A 19951-nucleotide genomic window follows, 5' to 3' on the forward strand; every position below is an offset into this window, starting at 1 on the left:
AGGTCTCCTCACATTGCTGCTTTGCAGTGATTTATTCCTTGACTCGAAACCCAGACACTACCTTTAGAGCCATGGCCTCAGCACTTCTTTCCTGGCAATTTCCTAGCCCAGGGGCCAGACTAGTTCTAGTTCTAGGGTACAGTATACCCAACTTGCTGGAGAAAACCAGCGTAAGCATCTTCCACCCAGCTCAAGCAAATATTGTTGCTCAGGAGTTCCGTGTGCAGTGAGCAGGGATACTTCCTTCTGTGGGAGTGAGGAGCCACTCTTTGAAGAACCGAAGTTGGTCACACTAGGGGCAAGTCACACAGTGCGTTTATCTCTTTTCCCTTTTAATGTGGGAACAGGATGACTTGGTACCCTAACAAATCCTCAGAGACAAGTTTACTACCAAGAGAACGGGAAGTGAAATGGTAGGTACAGTTTCATCGCATCATTAAAGTTTTTTAATTCCATAGCCTTATCTTGGTGGGGGAGCTTCCTCTGGCATATGTGAACTTTTGCCTCACTGCACCCAGACTTCCTTCCTCCGTACAATGGAGAAATAATGACACTTACATAGGAGTGTTAGCAGGTGGCCTTAGAGAATGTGTCTGTAGAACTTAGTCATGACTCGTACTCAGTAAGTGCTCACTACTGTTACTAACTCTGTAGTGATAAAGAAAATGATACTGATAATAATTTTAGGAAGCACTTCTCAACCAGGGACAATTTTGCCTTCATGGGATCATTTTAGTTATCATAACCCTGAGAGAGGACACTACCACTTAGGGATACCGTTATCACCCTAAGATAAACGGTGAGGACCGAACTGCCAGTAAAACAAAGGCTGAGAAACTCCTCTGCATATAAGGCATATGAAATGCTCAGAACTGAATTCTTACTCTTTCTTTAAAAAGAAAGAAATTCCATTTCATCAGCTGAGAAAATACACTTTTAAAAATTAATTGATTAATTACAATTTAATTTAATTATTTAATATTAATTAATTTTTAATTAAAATAAAAAGCTGGATGAGCTGGGGAGATGGCTCAGTCCATTAAGTTCTCACCTTGCATGCAAAAAGACCTCAGTAGATGCCTAGGACCCAGTGAAGGCCAGGTATGGTAGCAGCACAGGCTTGTACTTCTGGAGCTGAAACTGTGGGGGATAGGCACACCCTGAAGCATGCTAGAGAAATAGCCTAGCAACCTGGTGCTTTCCAGATCATTGGAACACCCCGTCTCAACAAAGGAGGTGGATGGTGCCTAAGGAAAGACTGAAGCTGACCTCCAGCCTTCACACACAGGTACACTTGTACCTGCACACATGTGTATATGTGCACCTGCATGCATGGGCCTGCACACACACACACAGGTACCTACACACACACACACCTGTATGTGCACCTGCATGCATGGGCCTGCACATACACACACATGTACACACACACACCTGTATGTGTACATGTGCACCTGCATGCATGGGCCTGCACACACACACACACATGTACCTACACACACGGTGTGAGGATACCTTTGTCAATGCACTCAGTGGCTATGTAATTGGATGTATTCTACTTGTGCCTCAGTTTACCATCTGTAAAGTGGCCTGTTAGGACTCATTGATTTTTAAGTATCCTTCTGACCCCAAATCACTCAAGTCTCTGTGATTTTTTAATTTCCAACAGCCCTCTTAGGAGCATGAAGAAAGAGGGGCCGGGCAGAATCCTGCCACACTCAGGAAAAATATAAGCCCAATCAAATTCCTCTGGGCAATAAATCATCTTTTCATATAAAATCTTCTGAAGACCATTTCGAGAAGAGTAATAGGGCTGCCAGTTCAACACCTGCAAGGTGGGTCATAATTTACTTAGCCCACTGACTCGGGGGCAGGTCCTTCTCTTGATAAATGGCCCAATTAAGCGTCTGCTAATCACGGCACTATCTCATTGGAAGGTGGAATACCTACATCTCCTAAAGCAGTTTCTCAGAGAGATAACATCACAAATTCCCCAAACTGTGAAGGGAACGGGATGGACAGCCTTGGGAACAATGCCCCTACCCTCTCCAGGGCTTTGGCCTCTGCAGGTTCAGGAAATCGCCTAAGTGCCCAGGCCCAGCCCTTCCCCCAGCAACCTCCCCATAACCTCGGCTCCTGAACTCTTGTGTTCATCTGAGGCATTGATAATAAAGCGACATCTGCAAAAACCTACAAGAAACTTTACTGCACTTAATTGAGTAATTGAAGCAAGATGCAGGGAGGGGTGATCTATGGGCTCGAGTTGAGGGCCGAGAAAGGGAGACAATGGATTTATTGCGAAGGCAGTGGGCGGCCTTGGGTCCAGGCCCTGGTTCATGGGAAGTTTGAGGTCATGTGGGATTAAAATATCTTCAGAAACAAATGGAATAATTTGGCCGAGATATCAGGAGTGCTGCACTGGTTCATGCCAGGAGACTAGGTATGATTTATTTTCTTGTGCCCAGCACTTTTTAAATGCGTCCCTTTAGTTTAAACACATAGGTGGGAGTCCCCAGTGTCTGTCTGTCTGTTTCTGTCATCCTGCTGGTTATACGAAGTTAGGCTCTGTGGAGTTCAAGAGAGAGTTATGCCTTAAAGGGACTGAAAGCCCGGAAACCATAGGGGGTAGGCAGAGCGAAGGATATTTACAAGCTAGCAGTTGGATTTGCTCAAAGTGGCTTATTAGAGTGAATTGGCATTGGTGGTAATATCTTCTTGTAATCTGAATAAATCCATAAATCTACGTGTAAGCATAGTTCACCACCTTGAAGTCATTGGGAAAGATGTAATTGACTTGCCCGCCTTGCAAACGCCAGATAAACCTGTTATAGATACATTAACTTGACTGTGTGAACACCTGGCGTGGGCCCTGGTCAGGCAGCCAGCCTGGGCGCACGACCCCAGCATGCAGGGAGACAGGATTTGGCTAAGGCTTATTGTTCCTTTTGTAGTTTTTCTGCTGTTTTATTAAATCCCAAATTCCTTGCAAAACTGTACAATTTTAATAACTCAAATCCGTGTGGATCATAAAGCTGTCTAAACATACCTCACGCCTGGGGTATCAGACAGATCCAAGGGCGATGATGTCACAGTGCCTGATTAACCAGCACAGGTCACCCGACAAGATTTTATTACAAGTGTCATTTAGGTTTCTGACAGCTTTACAAGGCTTAATGGCTTTTTATTAAATACATTGTGTTCGAGGAAGCTGACAGTTGGGGAAGCCTTGTAAATACAATGCAACAGAATTTCCTTAGAAGTTGTATGAGAGAAAGCAGAAGGGTGTGGGACATCCATCCCTGTCCCCAGTCGCATTGCTCAGGATGCCCTAGGTTCACTGCCCCCTGAGGCAAAAGACAAATGACCCAGATACCGACTCCCAACAGCTCTCCAAACCTACTGGGTCTGCCCAGGTCAGGTCAAGCCCAGATGTCTATATTGGAAGATCATTAGAAACAATTCTCCAGTTCAGAAAGTGACCGCGCCAACCCCTGCCAGAAGTCCTCTCCAGAGACAGGCATGCTCCCAGCAACTGGGTTTCCTGAAAGTCCTCCACAAGTCACATTGGCTAAGTCATTTCTGCCTCACATCTGGAAGGAAGACAGGAGGAGACATGGATGAACTAAGCTGGACCCAACCCGTCATCCCCAGGTGCTAGATTCCAAGTTGGATGCTCTGCCCGTGTTGCTGGCTGTACTTCTCCCCAGCAGCACCCAGAACAAGAAAATGACCTTTGCAGATCTCACTGATTGGCAGAAGGGGAGTGATGGCAGCAGCCATCCTGGGCCCTGCCACTGTATCATGAGATGCCAATGAATATGTGACTCCAATGCTTACTGCATGGATGCTGTTTTCCAGAGCGGGGCTGCTGAGCAGAAACGTAGCCACACTCCCAGAGACCTGCCCAGAGAGGGTGGCAACTTCATCAGGAAATTACTACCATCTAACAGAGCTGTCTCCAGTGACTCTGCTGGGCAGTCATGCCAGCCTTCAGAGACAGCCTCGAAAAACACCAAAGGGGCCCAGATAGGTGATCCGCATACGCATCATCCCACAGCCTGTGGGACTGAGGCAGGGGGACCGTGTCTCTCCTTGTTGTTTGCTCTATATCTGATTTATGGAGTAGGCTAGTGTCATTTTTTTTAAACTAATTCTCAAATTCTAAGTTTCAATAGAATCCATTTAAGGGAAAAGTAATTCACGGTTCTTAGAGAATTCCTTCCACAACCCAATTTGATACTTGGTGAAATGAAACTCTTATAAAGCAAAGTATTTAGCCATATGTCTTATCTGGAGATTTCGTTGTTGTTGTTACTGAAATGAAATCACGCATTTTCAAATTTGTATGCGGCTTCCAGGGCATTAATTTTTGGAGGATACTTTGAGAGTCAATGTAAGGGGAACCTGGAGTAAGGAGGTCACCCAGGATGGGCCAAGGAAGCCTACATGGATAGCTCAAGCCCCTCAGGGAAGGAACACCTGGCCAGGGAGTCTGTGGCCCCCAGATTTTAGATGGCAACTTGGGGCTAATTACCATGACACTAAACCTACCTCCCACACTTGGCAGGCCAGGACCTGTCCTTTCTGACACTTGGAGGCAAATAGGGTCTCATTTCCTGTCCCCTTCGGAACAAATGCCATCCATGAGTCAAAACTTTCATGGTGACAGTCTAATCAATAACTGTGTGTTTCCAAAAATACCTGATGTACTGGGAATCAGGAAGTTGGTAACAATTTTACAAATGACAGAAACCTTTGAAATTGTGGGCTTCTGAGCCTATTTTTCTAAATTTCCCTGCCTGAGCCCTCTGTGCTGTGTGAGGATGCACATTCCCTGGCCACGTGGCACCAACAACCACTGGAATGACTCAGAAGTCAGTGGGCTCCACCCTGAGCCTCTGTATTCTCTGTGGACCACACGAGTTATCCCAGAATCGGGGGGGGGGGGCTCCTTAAAACCTCTAAGGTGCCCAGCAAAGGGCCAGGACAGAGTTGAGGCTCAGTGTCTCCTCTCTGCTCTGTTCCCCTGAAATTAGCTGTGCAAGCAGAATTGGGTCTTGATACGTACATCAAAGTGGACAAAGCGGTCCCTCCAGACAACACCCCCCCCCCCAGGGAGTACTAGATGTCAACTTCATGGAGTTCGTGTCTGGAACTCTGACTTCTGGTAGTTGGGTGGTAAGACCTACCCTCCTTGTCTTAGCTTCTCACAAGTCAGAATTGCCAGAAGCACCTGTCTCCACAGCCACTGCTCCCCGAAGCCCTAGAAACCCTTGTAGCATAACTGATGGCAGTGGAAGCCAGTCATCTCTAGACTGGAGGAGACCCTCCAACTCACCTGCCCCCAACTCTTCATCCATAGGACAAAGAAGCAAGAGGCCAGGCCAGCCCACCCTCTGCCCTGCAGGTTGCTCCTGCCACGCTAAGTCACTGCTAAAGGTGCAGTATTACACACACCCTAGTGAACAGCATCTTCCAGAGAAAGGAAGGGGTTCAAGGCAGGACCCCACTCTCCAAAGGGTCCGGAAGAGGCTTTCTGTGAAACAGCCCGGTTAAGGGACACCACAAAGCAGTAACAGAGAGCGGGTACCACTTCTGTTCCTCACTATCTCCTAGTGTCCATTCATGTCTCTACCACAGGGCTGAATATTTCTGGAGTCCCCGGTCCCTAAAGAGCATCTCAGCTATTGCAGAGCTTGCACACTTCTCTGCAGAGTAGCCTTGTACCAATGACTCCTTCTCTTCAAGGCTCAGTTGTCCCATCACTGACAGTGACGGCCTTGATGCCTACTACACCTGCTTCTTTGGAACAGGGAATCGAGAGAGCTAACGCACGCAAAAGCATTTAGTAATTGTTCAGTTAGCTAAAACATCATTACTACATGAAGTTCACAGCAAACTCATGTTTTTCAAAAATGGCCTATGCTCTTAAAGGGTGTGGTGGTTGCCTCTTCGTATCTCAGAATTCCCCATGAAGATATGTAGTCTCCAACACTTAGGCCAAGAAGCCATGATACTTGGCAGAGTTCGTATGTGCCCAGGATCCCCACCATGACAAGCCCGTGCCACTACTCATGGCTGCCCTGGGATAACCATTACATAATGCATGTCTATAATCCAAAGAAGAATTTCCTTAGTTTTCAATCCCCTGAATTTTTCAGCTCCAGAGGTTTAGTTAAATCCCATGATAGTTGGAAAAGGATCCCCCTCCAGACACATTCTAAGCTCCTTGTTTCCTGTGCTGTGTCTTCTTTCCTGAGTTCTACCCTTATGGTGTGGTCTACAACACTACTACAGTCACGTCACTGCTGACCCTAAGGTACTGTCGTGTCCTAGGACCCCGCTGTGGGTGGTAGGCATCTCTTACGTCCTCTGGCAGCACAAGCACCTAGGCTAGGTCTTGCTTAACCCAAATGTATCTCTATAGAGCATCTCTGCCAATGTCAGACTCCAGTCTGGTCATGCTGGTCCATGCATGCTAACTAAACCCTTCTCTGGGATAGCAATCTACTTGGGTTACCCTTTCTTTTCTTTAATTAAAGCTCACCCATGCTTTTCTGCTATACTCAGACAAATTTCAGATTGCTTCTCAGGGTGCGAAAGTCTTTCTCTCCTGCCCTTTGCCCAGCTTCCTCCTCCACCAGTTTATAGTTTAAGCTCAAACATGGCCTCTTTTGGGAAGCCTTCCCCATTGCCCTTCCATCTCCCAGGGCTGGCTGTACACCCCAGCCAGGTATCAAGGGAGGCCACCATCCTGTGACTATTTACCGGTTTCTCTCTTGAGACTTGCTGCAATCCAGCATGGAGCCCAGAGTGAAGCCGTCTATGACAGGAATGACTTAATAGATTTTCCACGGTTTCTTCTATTGCTAGTACTCAAATTCTTTGGGCATCTCAAGACAAGCAGCCCGGAGTTCCCATGATTCTCTGAGAGATGTGAGACCTCTTCAGACTGGCCCCAGCAGAGACCTGTAGTTTTTACTGCCTTTGGAAATTGGTCTGGCAGATCAAAGGCAGCAAAGACTCTGGCGCAGATTGCCAGCACTATCAGGATATCAGCATCAGCGGAATTGATAACTCAAAATTAAGTGAGTTAATGATTGACGTCCATTCGTAAAATCTGACCCTACCACCTTACCTCCTGCAAACTGTGCCTTTCCTACTCTTTCTCTGCTGCAAAAGATACGGCAAGTAAAAGTACAGTTCCTGCTTGCCCTACCAGCCTGCCCGGGCTTCAGCCAGACTCAACTCCCTTATTTGGTGTCTCGCGAAAATCTTAGCTCTTAGTTTTCTCCAGAGCTGGAAGCTCACAAATCTGAGCCGAAAGGGGCAAAGCCTGCTGCAACTTTGCACCTGTAATACATGAGTCACTTGATTAAAAAAATGCTTCCAAATCAGGTTCACGATCCTCTCTGTGTGGGCAGGAAGGCGGTGCGGGGGCAGGTGGAGGTGAGAAGTGGCGTCAGCTGTGTGGTTAGCAAATAGTGATCCGGGTTTGCGTGTTCTCTGGCTGTCTGCGTTTTTGGAGAAGGGAAGGGGAAAAATAAACTTCTCATGTCAGTGATTTTTGTGCTGATTCTCTGAAGGCTGGACCAAGCTTAGGATGACCCACCAGCCTGAGACAAAACTTGGCGCCACTGACTCTTCCGGAGAATACGGATGATCCCTTCAGCAATGGTGACCATTCATGCAGTGAGGGCATCTACATGAAGCAGATGGTGGCACTCTAAGGTAGAGCCCCCCCCCCCAGCACCCAACCCACTTCCCTTCCTTTTAAGAGTTAGTCACATTTGTTACCGGTGACTGCAATGCCCAGGTCACCTGGAATCACTCCAGGAATGCTTTTCTTTGTTACTTGTCTTAAACCTTTCTAGAAAATGAGCAGAGACCCAGTCTCCTGTCATATCAAGGCTGAGGGACCAACTGGTCCTCCCCGGAGCTCTGCACACTGGCTGGGCTCCTAGCGGGGGTGGAATGGTGAGGATAAGGGAGGCCAAGGGAACACAGACGGTGGGGAGCGGAAGGCCACCTCTAGCCACCTCGAGTCCTTCAGCTCAACTTCCCTTCTGGGACCACATATTAATAAAACAATGGAATTTTTATTTCTCTTTCTCATAAATTACATAATTCAAACCTTAAAACACCTTTAATGAACAGTGAGTGGCCATGTGACACTTAATAAAGTGGGCTCCATTCAGTTTCTGCTTGACAGGCTACCAGCCGTGAATGTGCCTTGGGAGTAAATGATTAAGAGGCGGAGGCCTTCCCCGGGCTTTACTATTAAACACTTCAAAGGTTTCCCAAGCCAGAAAAAATGGAAAGCAAATGTGTCCACTGCCTCTCAAATGCCCCGAATGTTTTAGCAGGTGCAAGCAATGAAACCTTCCATGACGACGGCGGTTTAGGGTCTGCAAAGTGCATCCAACTGGATTCTGGGAAGTCTGGACCAGCTTCATAAAAATTCATGATTTCCACCGAGGGGAGATGGGCGTCTTCAGGGCCCATCTGCATATGTGGCACAGAAGGAAAATATCATGGGGTCCTCTGGGTCATAGTTCAGCTAAGCCTCTTGGGCTCCTGGCTGGAGTGGCCAGCTTCACTTCTGCTGGAAAAAAAAGAACGATTTTTTTTTTCAGTTTAGTGTAGACTTTGTGTGTGTGTGTTTTGGGGTGATGCATGTTCATGTGAATCATGTGTGTAGGGGGTACATGTGCAAATGTGTGCATTTGCGTGTGACGGCCAAAGAGGAACATCAGTGTCATTCCATCTGTCCGCTATGTGGTTCGAGACAGGGTCTCTCATTGGCTACTGCTCACTCAGGAGGCCAGACTGGCTGAACAGTGAGCATCTTCACATGGGATATCATGCTTCTTAGTCATGTGATTCATCAATTAAGCCCATGCTTGGTCCAGATCTTCTAAAAGCATGTTCATGTACTGAACATGGAGACCACACTTTCATTCCAGGCCACCCACACCTGAATAATCACACAGAAGCTATATTAATTACAACACTGTTTGGTCTATTAGCTCAGGATTCTTATTAACTAACTCTTACATCTTAAATTAACCCATTCCTATTATTTTACCACAAAGCTCATGGTTTGTTACCTCTTGCTTCTTGACATCTCCCTGACTCTGCCTTCTTTCTCCCTGCATTCAGAGTTTAGCTTTCCGGCCTACCTACATTCTGCCTTGCCATAGTCCAAAGCAACTTCTTTATTGACCAATGAGAATGAAACATACACACAGCACACAGATGGGAATCCCACACCAGTGTTCATGCCACAGCCATGTTCTTTTTTATTAGTGTGGGGACAGGAGGATATATGGGCACCCAGGTACATTTTGTGTGACAGACGGAAAACCAGCGCACTTATCACCTTCTACAGAGGACATGATTTTATTCTAATTCACTTCTTGGGACGTGATTTTCATTGGTAAGACAGGAATAATGGTCTGGGTTTCTTGGGAGTATGAAGTAAGCGAATGCCCTAGAAGCACCGAGATCCCATGGCAGCAATCAGTACGTGTTCTTCATTTTTCTTAGAGTTCCATTAGGAATACTATGTGATAGTGTTCTGCAGCTTTTCCTTTAAATTTTGCTGCAATTTAGGTTTATAGGCCATAGTCATTTCTCACATAGACATATAATATTTTATAGTTTATAGTGGACATTCTGAGACATTACCTCACTCAATTCTATCAACAGTGAGGGGAGATAATCTATTTGTGAACAAATGATAAGTCTCCAGCCCCGCCAAAGCTCTCTTGCTTAGGGTAGGACCCATGAGTTGAACCTCTAGGTCCTGAAGGCACCCATCTGTGAAATGGGTACACGCAGGCTCCATCTGCCTTCTGTCACCACATGGATGTCTGTTAAGTTCTCAGAGCTCACTGGCCCCATCTCTTCCCACGTTTCCTTTCTTATTCATGCAGGAACACAAAGCTGTTGGCCTATCTTCTCAAGGATCTAGCAGGCTCCTGCTTAGGAGACCTCAAGTTTTATTCTTCCCCTGTCCTAACGAGCAAGGTAATGAAAAGGCATTCCTAGAGTCAGTGAAGGAGAACCCCTTCATTCTTTCCTCGGGGAATAACTGAGCAACGATTGTTATCAGAGAACGTTCTGATTTCCAAGGAACACAATGACCCGCCTCCTCCTCCACAACACCCACTACTCAAAGGCAGACTCCCAGGGTTTGTGGAGGTTCCAAAGTGCTCAAAATTGAGGTGTATCCCCTACAAACTCTTCGCCATCTGGAGGGTACAACCTACAGCCCCCCCCCAACTCCACTGGCTCTCTGTTTATTGAGCTCTCTTGGGTAGAGAGCCTGGAGCAGGATGAGGTTTTGACCCAAACACCCTGACTTTCTCTCCCTCCACACCAGAGAACTTTAGGTCCAGGGTGGCTTCTGCTATTTGCTCTTAGTATGTCACCCACTTTTGCTTCCATAATCATGACAATGGAACACATAACATGGTTAGTAGGGGCTGTAAAGATGGCTCCATTGGTGCAAGACAGGCATGGAACCTGAATTCAATCACCAGAAACAATGCTAGGAACTGTATATCAAACGAATATGTATGTGGAAAAGGAATTATCAGGATGTTAATCACCACTTCGTTTATGAGTCAGGGAAGTACAAAATATCCTGCATACACAGCAGTAACGAAAGATGGAGTGCCCATATGGCCAACATCCCAAGAATTTTATATGGCACATTAAATTAAAGTAAGTATACGGTAATGCTACACATCTGCCCTGGCCCTTTCTGGAAGTATATGTTGTATTTATTAATTTCAAGTGAGCCAAAGCTCGTCTGGAGAGAACGCTCAGTGGTTAAGAGCTCAATTCAGTTCCAGCACCCGTGATGGGCGCTTCACATGCATCTCCAACTCCAGCTCCAGGGAGCTCCAACACCTCTGAGCTCAATGGACACCCACAGACAGACACATAAACACATACATTTTAAAAATAATCCTTTTTAAAAATGAGTCAAAGCTTTATTTGTTCGTTTCTTACATCCAAGGGACCCTTCCATGGTACCCTGAGCCTGAGATTCATTGCCAAATTCCTCCAGCACTGCAGCCAACCTCTTTACAGGATTTCTCTTCTTGAACAGTTTTACACGGGCCTATCCCTAGCTTCTTGTCATCCGCTTTGGGAGAGTAATTTGGTGTTGAACACAAAAAAAAAAAAAAAAAAAGCCCTCCACCAACTTGGCATTCATAGGCTCATCACACTTGAACGCAAGCTCGCAAGGACAGGCTTGGTGCAAATTCCAGGTGCTTCTGTCACAAAGGTCAGATTACTGTTCTATCAATTTAATAATGTTTGATTAGCTAACTGGAGCTCCCATATATTCCCCATGCAATGCAACATATTTCACTCATGAATACTACAAGCAATGTATGGCTAGTTTTGAAAGCCCACAGGACCATAGCACAAGTCTGTAAGTAATGTTTGCTTCTCAGAAATATGATTTGAGACTTGATATTTTTCCCATTTCTAACCTATATTTATTTCTGAATTCTCTGTAGGAAATGCAAATAAATTGTCTTACATCAAAATGTTTTCAGTTGGCATGCGGCAGCACGGGCAGGGGAGAGATGTCCTCTGTTTCCCCTCCCTCCCTTCAAAGCCTGAGACAGGTAGAAGAAATGGCCCTAGGGTCACAAGAGTGGGAGAGCTGTCCCTGCCCCTCACCAGCTGCAGCACTCAGGAGAGTGGGCTCTGCGTCTCACCTGGGAAACACAACAGAGCTGACCCTATGATGTAAGTGAGGGAGAGCAACCCAGAGAGCCTGCAGGCGAGAGAACTGGCCCCACCCTTCTCTCACTGCTGCAAGAGGTGAGTTACCTGGGGCAGTGCTGGAGAGCTCAGCCTGGTGCTGAGGACAGGGGAGAGCTGGCTGGCTGACCAACCCTGCTGACCAACCCAGCTGCTGGGTTATGACTTGGCCTGCCCCAACGTCACCCCATCTATGATCTGCTGGAGCATGTGAAGGGACCTGACCCAGACCCAGACCCAAAGCTTCAGGATCTCCACAACACAGGGCAACAACAGGGCATCCAAGAAGAGTCCTAGAGAGGGCCCAGCATCAATCAATAGTGTAGCAGAAGCCAGGAGCCTCGAACCAGACCAATGACACTTTGCAAGGAACACTTGCAAGTAAAGCTATATGGGCAAAGGGGTTTACTGCGTAACTTACTGTGTCAACACTGCAGCTTCAATGAAGAGATTTTGATTTTTTTTCCCTTTTTTGTGTTATGGGGGGACTTGCAGGGACAGAAAATGGAAGTGAAGGAGTGGGGAAATGAATGGGATTAAGATACATGATGTGAAAGACACATAAAATAAATAAAAAGAAAGTTAAAAATGTTTCAGTGGAAAAAGAACCTTTGAGTTTTATATTTGTGAATGTCCTTGAAGGACTTCTAAGGAAAGGGATTTTATTTCCATGAAAGTAAACAGGAACGAGGGACCTGCATGTCGGTTGCAGGGCCACGATGCGTATCCCCAAGTTCCTGACTCATCCCTGCTCTTCCCTTGGATGCCTCCGAGACACACATGGAGGGACCCTATCATGGAGGTGGCTGCATACAGTCACTTCCTGAATGTTGTCACCTGACCCAGAAGCCAGCATGCCTCAGACTGCAACTGTCTTCACCCCCTTCTCTGTTACAGCATGCGTGGTTGAAACTAGGAAGAGATTTCAGCATGTTCTCCCCCAGACTCCTACTGTTGCTTTGGTTGAAATGCTTATCTGCATTCTCAAACAGGTAGGATTTGAAAGTGGGACCTGTGAGTGGCAGGTGCAGCATGAAATGGAGTCCCTGCAAATAGGAATGTAGACCTATATTAGACCCGTCCCCTGAGTTCCCGTCTCTTCTGTGTGAAGACACACAGGGCACCATCATGAACCAGGAAGAAAATTCTCTCTGGCCTAAATCTGTTGACACCTCAGTCTTGGACATCACGGCTCCCACCGCTGTGAGAAATAACTTTGTCACAGCAGTCCAAGTGCATAAGGATGCTTGTACATGGGGACAGGTGCTGGGACGCTGCTGGCCCTTACCCTGCCTTTTTTCCAGGCTCGTTCTAGTCCAGCTACGTGGTTAACGAACAACCTTGCCGACAAATGGGTTGAGATTGTATCAGCCCGTTTAGAGCAAAGTTTGATTTGGTTTGGTTTAGTTTTCTAAGTCCCCCAGGCATTTGCAGTTTGTCCCTCTAATCTAAGAGACTTGTTCATTTGTTGCTTTTAAGATGGGAAGTGGCTGCTTTTTTCGATTGCAGTCAGTTTTCCATCCAGTAAGGAGAGAATCTGTGTTCCAAGAGACCACATTAAGGGGAGTAATCATCCGAGTGGGGTCACAGCAGTGTGAGCGGACAGGAGGTGAGGGTGACTCCCTGCCAAGGCTGCTCAGAGAGCAAATTCAGACTGGTATTAACAGTGCCCACCTCTTCTAGGGCATAGGGCTTCACAGCTTCCCATTGAGTCCCTGTTGCAATCCTGGAGAATGGAACCAGAGCCATGCTAAAGGGAAGGGTCACTATTTTATGTAGCCTTGGATGATGTTTTTTCCCTTTCTTGTGATTGAATTTCACGTAGCACTTTGACTTATGTTACTTCTGTCTCTACCTCACAAATGCTGGGATTACAGACATGCACAACTACACCAGTTTATTCAGAGCTGGGGATTGAACCCAGGACTTGCAGTATGCTAAGTGAGCACTCTACCAATTGAGGTTTATTCCCAATACACTCTGGAACAATGGAAATAGTTGTGGTACCCATTCTTCTGGCTCTGACGTCAGAGAGACCACAGGGGGATTGAACCCAGGACTTGCAACATGCTAGGTAAACACTCTACCAATTGAGCCATATCCCCAGTTCACTCTGGAACAATGTGTACCCATCGTTCTGCTTCTGATCTCAAAGAGACCACAGGGATGCCTGTAGCCAGTTAGGAACGAGGGCCGAAAACTTCTTCAGGTCCCAAACTCAGGATCTGAGCAACACAAATCATTTTCCGAATTTCTTTAAACCCTTAAATGGTCCCAAAGTTTACAAATTTTCACTTCAGGAAGTGACTCCAAAGATAAAATACAGTTGCCTTATGACATGCACCTACAGGAAAATACCTCAGGACCATTCACTACCTGTGTTTGTTGCAGCTAAAAATAAATCTACAAAATAAAATTATTGCTCTTAGTGGGCAATAATTCAATTTTTTAAAATTCTGTCTCACTATTAGAACCTTGAGATTTGAGTTAAGAAGGAGTTCACTGACCCATTGGTAGGAGGGAAAGGAAGACACAATATGCAGGAATTAAATGTGAACGACAGACGTGTTTGTATCTGTGCATTGGTCCATTATGGTACGGGCACAGACTAAGAGACAGAACATGTAGCCGGTTGTCCACATGAGTTTTAGGTAAGAACCATGGCGGGAAGCAAGGTATTTTGAAGCCTGTGCTAAACACAGTCCATGCGTAATAGAATCTTACTTGAAAACACTGAGCATTTGGGCAAGCGTAGATGTCAAGACAAAGAAAAGAGGTGGTGGTACATTCTGGCTTCCAGGCTTGCACAGCCATCGAGTCCAAGTTCAAATCAAGGTAGGTGGAAAGAAGTGTGAAAATGGGACTCTACTTCTGTGGAACCAAGTGAGATCCCGAAGGACGCGTCACGGGTTAAAGACGTATGGGAAGCTGCCGTCACTGGAGACCCAGGTGGCACAGGGTCGTTAGAGACCGTCATACCTTTCTTCTCTCCCTGTCTCACTTAACACTTCCAAACCTTTCATGTTTTTCATTTGCCACAAAGTATCAAGTTGACAATGATTTTATGCCCTACCATTCTTATCCTCTAGCGGTTTGCAGGGAAGCGCCAACTTTCTGTTCTCAGACAGGTGGTCTTGAGGGCCTCTGTCCTCGAATTTAGAAACAGCCTGAGCTGGGCCTTTTGTTTTCCATCAACCCTCTGAGCAGCTGGGCCCTGCTTCCAGTGACCTGGTGAAGGGCTGCAGGTGTCTCCTGTCAGGAGTGAGGTGAGGCTCGGATGTGTGCTGGTAGAAATGCATTCCTCTTCAGACCCAGGGAAGACAATATGCCCTTTGGGGTCTTTGAACATCTAAAAAGGCCAGCACGGCCTGTTCCATACTTCATCCACCCGGAATCAAACCGCGGTCCTGCCAGGTCTTGTTGCTATGAAAGACCCAGATGGAGGTGCCACTTTCTGAGGGGGCAGAGCCATTAGTTTAGCCCCAAAGTATTAAGTCTGGGTTGTTTTACCGTAGTGCGTGCAAAGCAGGCATGAAAATGGGCAAAATGAAGGGTGCCTTCATTTCAGGTTTCAGGATATTCTCACTTGGATGGGGAAAGCTGACATATTCTCCAGATTCAACTCTGACAGATATGAGGAAGGTCAGCTTCAGACGCTCATAGCTGCTGCCCCAGAGAGAAAGTTCCAGGCTCTCGCAGGACACTCTTACAGGGAGTACGAAGTTGTCACAAGTCCTCACAGAAAATGCCAGTCATGCTAAGCTCGACTTGGACGTTAGAGCCCTGTGCAGAACCAAGAACGAGCAGGCAGCCTCCACCTCTGTTTTCCAGTTTCCTACAGTAAGCATATGGGCAGGAAAGGCTTAGTTGAAAAATACTAATTTTGTCACTATATTTGTATCAGGGTATTTAACCATGAGAGACGTGATTGTGCAGAGACGTAAAGATCTGGAGTCAGAGGGAACAGGCTGAAACTCCATCTTCAAGGAAGTTGGTGGTTGTGGTTAGGCTGCAGCACACACAAAACCCTCCTCTGTTTCTTTCTCTTTTCCTTCTTCCCTTCCTTGAGATAAGGCCTCCCAATTGTAACTCAGTCTTGCCTATTATTTTTGTGCAACCCAGGTGGGCCTCAGGCCCATGATCATCTTCTTCACCTCCCAGGTGCTGCAGTCACAGACCCGTACCACCACATCAAGCCAGGGGGCAGATTTTTAAAGGTTTGCAGAAAGGACGGGTTCTCCTCAGTCAGCTCTTCGCTGCTATAAATAACCTGGTGTCCTCAAGACAGCCCTCCTTAGACCTAGCTGTAGTCTCTCCTGCTTCATTTAAAACAAAACAAGGCCTCCATTATTACTCGTGAAAATAAGCTGAGTGAGATGCTTGTGAAAGCCTCTACGAACTTGTCGGAGGTTAGTCGTCATTAACCCTTTCCTCATCTCCCCATCTCTTACACCCTGGCCTCCCCCACACACAAAGTACAAAATACAGTCCTACTCGGGAACATTGCCATGTGACTGTCACCTCTACTCTGGCCTCCTCTCAGGATGTCTGCATGACTTTCCAAACGTGGTGTTCAAAAGGAGACCTCAGCTACCGCAAAAGTGGCTGACTGACAGCCTCTCCCATGGGCTTGGTCACATATTGCTGGCTTAGAAGGAAAAGGTGTTTTTTTTTTTTTATTGGTAGGACTTTTGCTGAATTCTCCAGGGAGCCTGCCAATGGGGACTGCCTCAGTTTCCCTCTTTCACAATGCCTCATAAGACTGATTTGGGTATCTGTTTCCTGGGGTCCATGATGGCTGCATTCACCTGACCCTTTCTCACAGGTATCAAATTGCATGCCCAGAGAGGCCATCCTGTCGACTCAGAAGGGCCACGGAGCAGCAACTTCATGAGTGAAGCCACTCGCCCGTGGTAGCTGACAGACACTGGAATTTAAACAGACTGAGGGGCTGGAAAGTTCACTCCACGGGTAGATTGCTTTCCTCGCATGAGAAAAGTCCTGGGTTCAATTCTTAACACAGCATAAATGGGGCATCTCTACATCCATAAGTCAGAGATCAGGAGTTCAAAGTCATCTTAGACCACAGAGCAAGTTAGAGGCCGCTCTGGGCTATGTGAGACCCCAGCCTCAACACGACCAAGCAGGTTGGTTTTCTAAGGCGGAGCAGAGCAGCTGGTTTCTACTAGAACTGCTGAATTCGGAGTCCAGGCACTTGCACCCCCTCTGCTTACTGTGACCTTAAAAACCAAATTTAAAACACATTTATGGAGTTAACAGACTGTGAGAGCTTTTTAATAAAATTAATTTGTAAAGGTTTTTAAACGTTAACAAATGATCGGTGAGTTTCATAATTGACTTAAGAACCTCATTAGGTGTGCTGTGGGCCTTCTTATTAACCTCTGCTTGGACTTCCTGCTGTACTCAGGACACTGCGGTACAGCCAGGTTTAAGTTCCCCAAGGAACCCATCCTTTTACACCTCTAGATGGATGCAGAAGGAATCCTCAGCCTCTATTCTAAACCTCCCAGGAACAATGCATTTTCTCATCCATCCAAACCTCTGTGTATCTGTCCATCTATACTTCATTCATTTACATCCACTAGGTACCCACCTTATGCCAGGGACTTGTCTGAATAATAAACCTTTCACCTGCGAGGATGCATTGTTTTTTTCTTTCCCATGAGATAGCACAAACAAGGTCAGGAGTCACTACCAATGCTGCCTAGTGGCTACTGACTGTCGGCACCTCCTTTACTTGGGAAGAAAATTCTGTAAGACATCTGTATGCTTCTCAGAGCTGTGGGCAATGAAGCCCTTAACACTTGGCTGTGGTGAATGCAGAACATATCCACTGAGGCAGTTTCTGATGCCACCACAAGCAGCAGACAGCTCAGCCTATCTCAAAGGCAAGTCAAATGCCTCTACCGTTTTTGTTTTGTTTGCTTTTGTTTGTTTGTTTTTGCTTGGAACCATCTTCAAAGCCACTGAGCCCACTAGCAATAGCAGTGTGTAATTAAGAATAACGGGGGCCGGGCTGTGGTGGTGCACACCTTTAAGCCCAGTGCTCAAGAGGCAGAGGCAGGTGGATCTCTGAGTTCGAGGCCATCCTGGTCTACAAGAGCTAGTTCCAGGACTGACTCCAAAGCTACAGAGAAACACTGTCCCGGGGGGGGGGGGGACTAACAAACAAACAAACAAACAAACAAACAAATAAATAAAGGGAGGAGTCCCAGGCCTGAGGAGGGCAGAGTCTGAGGATAATGCTCCAGTCCTGTCTTCTGGGTAGCATGTTCTGTACGGCAGTCTACAGGTTACTCCAGGGTTCAAGCAGCAGCAAGCGACCTCAACAATGCATACGGCCACATTGGTGCTTACTCTGCTTTTGCATCTCCACACTCTTGCTTAGGGAGAACTCATGAAACCATGTCTTAGAATCCTCATGGCTTTGAATTCCAGATTCTCGTAGAATAGTACAATTTGTATCATGATAAAATAACAAAAATGTATCTGGCCAAAATTGTGTTTGTTTGGCCAAATGTGACATTGAAAGGAGCACATGGGCTTGTGGCCTGTTGTGGAGTGAAGTTGAACGGGTTCAGCCTTCGCTGTTATCTTTAGCGAACAACCTTCTTCCTTCCCATGCTCCTAGGATAGAGTTTTTCACAAAAGGCTGTCTGTGTCTTTCTATAACGATGGGGCCCTAACCCCAGGATTTGTCTTTCTGGTTCCAGTCAGGCCCATTTGTGGACAGGGAAGTGTGATGCTCTGATTGGCCAGGCCTGGGTCACATGCTTACCCACAGTGCATTCAGGGTTAGAGGCAACTATCACCCATCCCCGTGAGTCTCTCCAGAAGCACAGACACTGTCTCTGCAGGACAATGTGAATATTCTTCCTAGAGAGTTGTTATTATCTTGCTTTTGAAGATTGAAGCACAAAGAGATTCATCAGATTTCCCTAAATCATATAGAGTCCGGGAGAACTTTTCTTTGTGGCTAAAACTCTATGTTCCAAATAATACCAGAAGTGCGGGGCACCTGCTGCTGTGTCTAGAAACGCCGCCATTTGGGCTTTTCTTCTTGGGAGCTGAGGTTCCAAGAATCGTATATGCCTTGTGGACTCAAAAACTGCCCTATGTCCTTCCCTGTGAATCCAGCTCAGAGTTATTCTCCCCCACCTTCACCCCTGAACACTTTTATTCTTTTTTTCTCTCTCACTGGGCTAGAATGGAAACATTATTGTAGCAACTATTAGTTTCAAGGAAAGATTGTAATTGCTTCTCAATCCACTCATGGTTTCAAGAGTGATTTAACCTTTAACTTTCTCAGTACAAAGGGAGGCTTGCTGCGCAGTGAATCTAACAAGACCATCATTTATCGCTGGCAGAGTTCATTAGTCAATTGTAACAGTTTAATTATTAGCATTTTAATGCATGAGCATTTAACCACACAGAAGAACAGCAAGGTTGGCGCACAGAACGAGCCTTCTTAAAGGGAGCAGAACCAGCCCACACAATTGCTTGTATTGTGGTGTGTTATTAAAATGAAATGATTAAGATGCAAGAAACCAATGGGTCCAGGTATTTAGCCAACAAACCAACATTCTACTTCCTGGAATAGTGAACTTGTTTTGGTTTCATTTTTTTGGTTTTTAAAACTTAAATTTTCACTTTAAAATTGTTTTCATTTTCCTACTACAAAGTATAGGTCCACGCACTGTAAGGAACATTGACCATGAGAAGCAGTTTCAATAAGAGAGAGGGGGAACCCGAAGCAGAAAGCCTACAAGAAGCCCTGAGAGTCCAGCTGGAAATAGTCCTCAGAATCGTCTGTCAGGGTGTGTGTGTGGGGGGGGGATTTTTCTAGAACACCCCACCTAGACATGTTGTTAGGGGAAAAAAGACATCCTGTGAATACAGAGTAATGGCCAGGAAGATGTTTAAACTGTTCCTCAAAAGTGTGTGTGTGTGTGTGTGTGTGTGTGTGTGTGTGAGAGAGAGAGAGAGAGAGAGAGAGAGAGAGAGAGAGAGACCTGTGAATGTAAGTAAATGCAAAAAATTATATGAATAAAATAGAAATACCACATGTATATATTCACCATGTATAGAGGCCAGAGAATAATGTCCAGTGTCCTGTTCTGTCAACTCCTGCCTTATTCCT

At 46.2% G+C, this 19951-nt stretch overlaps 1 long non-coding RNA gene across 1 annotated transcript in view; it reads right to left on the reverse strand.

The window, feature by feature from the left end:
• LOC126505712 (uncharacterized) overlaps nt 1-19951 on the reverse strand; it is a 63551-nt gene that overhangs the window by 24136 nt on the left and 19464 nt on the right. The window lies entirely within an intron of this gene.

The sequence above is a fragment of the Alexandromys fortis genome, unplaced genomic scaffold (assembly GCF_014885135.2).
Source record: "Alexandromys fortis isolate MF-2015 unplaced genomic scaffold, M_Fortis_MF-2015_v1.1 scaffold_16, whole genome shotgun sequence".
NCBI lineage: Eukaryota > Metazoa > Chordata > Mammalia > Rodentia > Cricetidae > Alexandromys > Alexandromys fortis.